Genomic DNA, 4,983 nt, shown 5'->3' with positions numbered 1-4,983 from the left:
GACACTCTACTAGTCCTTTGTAGCTCCTCTGGCACACTTCTATGCTCAGTGTCTGTTGGACATTGACCACAGAGTTGCACCAGAGGACTTAGAGATTCCTAGAGAGGTGTCCTCTCAGATAAAAACATGTTTTCGTTGTTTGTGCTTTTTCCATATTCACGGGGGCCTTGTGCCCCTGACCCCAGCGAAAATGGAGGGACAAGTGTATTACAATTGTGGGTCTCTCCTGGAAGCACTGATGCTGCGTGCGCCGTGTGGCGTCCATCACATGCAAACAGCAGCCTTGAAACAAAGGCTGTATCCGCACCGCATAAACAACCCAGTTTGACGCCACTTGAACTGCCATGGCTCAGTGCTATGGGATTTGTTGCAGCATCGGAAAAACTAACAGAAACACAACACGGACTACAGTTCCCATGATTTCAAAGCACTGAGCCGCAGCAGTTCAAGTGGCGCCAAACCGGGTTATTTCTGCGGTGCGGATGCAGCCAAAGCGAAACATGGTCCAAAGGGCCAGAATCAGTTCTGGACAAACAAATTTTATTTTAGATAATGCGTCTATACACTGTACATATATATATGTATATATATAAGCATAGCTATTTTTCATACATCATCTGATAAAAGTCCTTTATTTTATAATATTATCTATTTCCAGGTCGGAAAGGGAAGTGGAAAAAAGGGGAGTTTCGAAAAGGTCTACCAAGATACACAGCGAAATAGATAAATACCTCACGCTATTATTATTTTTCTTCTCCTTTTCCTTCTCTTTCCTTCTTCTTTTTTTGTAAACCAGGCATTTTATAAACAAGAAAGCATATTTAATCACATAAAAATAGTTCTGAAATAGGAGCGCAAGTCATAAAACGGTTAGCAGCCGCTGGGGAGAAGTAACCAAAAATGTGCCGAAATGCACCGCAAATTTTGCAGCATTACTCCCTCGATTAAAAACACATTTCTGAGAACTGTAATTAATAATAATTATTATTAATTATTATTAATCCCAGGAGAGGAAAATGTCCGTTTCATTTCTTTCGAATCATAAAATCCTTTTTTTGTAACGAAGGACGGAAAAAACCAAGATGGAAAGAACGGGAAGAAAAGTCTCAATCGACGCCGGGAAAGAAGAGTTTTAAACACAACTCATAAAAAGGAGACAACTGAGTAAGGAAAAAGAAAGCTTTCGGAAAAGTAGATGCCATATACACTTATTATACAACAAAACGAAAAAAGTATGTACAAATTAACCTTTTTTTGTTTTTTACATTGGTTAGTTTTTGTTTGAAAAAAGCAGGTTATCATTATTATTATCATTATTATTATGTATAATTATTAGCTGCTCCATAGGTATGAATGAAATATTCTTATTGCTGTTGGTATTCTTTCCCCCCCCTTCAGTAAAGTCTTATTTTGAATATTTGTCTTTAAAAACTGAATATACAACGATCAAGAACGAAGGAATACATATGTGTGAGTGTATGTATATATATATGTCTGTGTGTATATATGTGTGTGTGTTATCTGTATAGTGTAGGGAGAGTCTATTTGATGAAACACTTCTTCTCCCCTTTTAAAGGAAACCAAACCATGGATGAAATGGGGAGGATCCGCGCGTTTGCAATTTCCAAACTGGAAAAAGCAGACGTAGAATTGCAAAGAATAAGACTACTATGCTATAGACAACCGTAATATAAATTTCCCTTTACCGACAAGCTCCAAAGCTTTTTTGCTGGCAGTAGATGCATTGAATGCATTATGTGCATTGAATGCAATGGGAGAAAGCACCAGTTCACACATAACTTAATGCAGAGGCCTTAGGGTACTCTTCGTTTCCAGACGTCAAAAACAAAATCACCGTGGTGCAGTTTTAAACATTAGAATGGCATCGTACATCCCTCACCGATAACTTAAGCCTACAATTTAATTCACAAATGCATACTCAAATGTACATCTTTTTGCATTTATAAGGCTTTCTCCCAGATAAGTGTGCATAGGATTGCAGCTTTAAATACAGGTACAGTATATCTCAGTTAAAGAAGAAGCCGTGTTCCTGGGTATGGTTTCTTGAGCAGAAAGACTGGGACCAGGAGCAATAATAACATGGGAAGGGTTAATGATGGGTTCCTACGTTGGCATGTTTCAACAAACGTCGAATGGAACGGGTCGGATAAGACGCGCATAAGGGAAAAATAAAATACAGTGGTCCTTCCACATTTGCTGGGGTTAGGGATGAAGGACCCTCACGAATGTGGGAAAGCTACAGATGGAGGACACCTCTCTAGGGATCTCCAGGTCCTCCAGTGCAACTCTATGGTCAACATCTGCCAGACGTTGATCATAGAATCATGATGGAGGACCTCCAAATGCCTAGAGAAGTGTTTCCTCTAGGAGTGTCTAGGTTCTTCGGCACAACTCTATGGTCAATATCACCATGCTGGAGGACCTACAAACACCTAAAGTCCAACTCTATGGTCAACTTCAAGGACTTCGAGATTCCTAGAGAGAACGTCATTAACCAACAGCGCAAATAAACCAAATCCACAAAAGTCAACGCTGCAAAGGTTTGGAGGGCAACTGTATGTTTTTGGAAACTTCTAGAGATGTTCTTCCAAAATGGAAGACGCCTTCCAAAATTTTTATCCGGGGAAGGCATTTCCTTTCATCAGCCTCCACTTTTCTCATGATTTGGCAACCAAACTGTTAGATCTATGTTTGAAGTCGAAGGCTTTCATGGTTGGCATCCATAGGCTTTTTTGTGGGTTTTTCGGGCTATGTGGCCATGTTCTAGAAGAGTTTATTCCTGACGTTTCACCAGCATCTGTCATGTTGAAGCTCAGAGAAGCTCTGAAGATGCCAGCCACAGATCTAAAGATCTGTGTTGCTTAACCTAATGCAGGTAGCTAGTGGAATAGGCAGGCTTATGCGCTCTCCCTATTGCTCTATTTTGCTATCCATGCATGCTCAGGGTTTCTGGAGGCAGCTACAGTAGGATCGGCTAGAGGAGAACATCATTCCTCCCCAGATTGAGCATTTTTTGCATTGTTTACTGCAACCTGACCCCGAACACATCTATGTTCCTGTAGGCCTTCTTCACCATCATCCTGTCAATGCTGATGGGAGGAGAAGTGTAAAAAGTCTGGGCGGCTTCTTTCTCGGAGGCTTTGTTAACTGAGGCATGCCTGTCGTTTTAAGCGCACATTTCATACCTAAGCAATTGTTTAAGGCAATTTATCGCAATGGGAAATTTCTCCAAGAGCAACGGTCGGCCGCAGCCCCTGGTTAAGCACTTCGTTTCGTATCCAAGTTGGATCTGCCTTTGCATAATGGTTTAACATGGCCTTTAAAGGTGTATTCCATTTCTCTTTGCCTTGGGTTATGCAGCAATAAGGCAACATGCACTGAAGTTGCACATCTATACTGCTTAAAATGGTTTTTTGGAATACCAAATCTATGTGCGAAGCATTAGACGACATACCAAAGTCTTCCAACATTTTGATTTCCAAGTTACACAGCCTGATTGCCACCAGAATTGTGTCCATGAAGACCCCCAGAACCTATTCCTCGGAAATGGGGGAGAAGCAGGGCTTTTCTATCTTCCCGCTTGCTGCTTCTTTTGGTCTGGCCTAAAGACGGACTGCATTGTGAACATGTGTGTATGTGTGCGCAGCTGTACCATTTACAGCACAACTACAAGGATGGGACTTTGTGCTTGAGCCTCAGTGTAGAAGGATTCACCTGATACAACAAAAGTGTTGCAAAACTATCCACTGGCAAAACTGATTTGCATCTACTAATTTATTTGATGGATGCCCGGAATAAGTCTGAAACCCATCAGAATGCATCAAGTTTTTGCTGCGAAACAAAATGTCAGATGAGATCCTGCAGCAGTCACAAGCTTTGTTCCATTTCCCGATCTGATCCCCAAAACCCACCTTTAAATTTAGCCACCCTACACCAAAAAGTAAGGGTTTTAGAGCGCTGGCACTCAGGGCACTAAAAATGACCCATAAATAGAAGTATAGTCTCTAGATCAAGGGCCACTCTATTCTTTGGTCAGACCTCACATGGAATATTGTGTCCAGTTCTGGGCACCACAATTCAAAAAGGACATTGAGAAACTGGAGTGTGTCCAAAGGAGAGCGACCAAAATGGTGACGGGTCTGGAAACCATGCCTTATGAGAAGAGGCTTAGGCTGGAGAAAAGATGGATAAGAGGTGATATGATAGCCCTGTTTAAGAATTAGAAGGGATGTCATATTGAGGAGGGAGCGAGCTTGTTTTCTGCAGCTCCAGAGAATAGGACATGGAGCAATGGATGCAAGCTCCAGGAACAGAGATTCCAGCTCAACATTAGGAGGAACTTTATGACAGTAAGGGCTGTTTGACAGTTGAAGATGCTGCCTTGGAGAGTGACGGAGTCTCCGTCTTTAGAGATTTTTAAACAGAGGCTCAATGGCCATCTCTTTGATTGAGAGTTCCTGCATGGAAGGGGGTTAGACTGGATGGCCCTTGGGGTCTCCTCCAACTCTATGATTCTATGCTCCCATCCGCTTCTGCCAGTGAACCGGAAGCACAGCAGAACTACATCTCTCAGTATGACTGCTGGATTTTAAGGTGGGTTTCGGAGGCACTTACCATCGTGGCAAAGTTACTACGGTTGTAAATGTAAATAGGAAACAGTTGTGAGGTCGTGGGTCTAACTTAAGACATTATAACTGATTTAATGCCACAAGATTAGGCATTTCCTACCCCTGCCAAAGTTTGGAGAAGATGCAAAGAAATAAAAACGGGGAAAGATCACCATATGGCTTGCCATAAGCGTGATTTCTTGTCGGCTGGTTTGACCCACTCAAGACTAAACGCTACGATTATTGTGTGCCTCTTGAAGAAATAACTGCAAACGTAACCCCCCCAAAAAAGCATAAAAATCTTGGCAATTCATATGGCCAAGAACGAACAAACAAACAAACAAACCTTAATGCA

Source organism: Sceloporus undulatus, chromosome 7 (assembly GCF_019175285.1).
Source record: "Sceloporus undulatus isolate JIND9_A2432 ecotype Alabama chromosome 7, SceUnd_v1.1, whole genome shotgun sequence".
NCBI classification, from domain to species: Eukaryota; Metazoa; Chordata; class Lepidosauria; order Squamata; family Phrynosomatidae; genus Sceloporus; species Sceloporus undulatus.
This window is presented reverse-complemented; position numbering follows the sequence as displayed.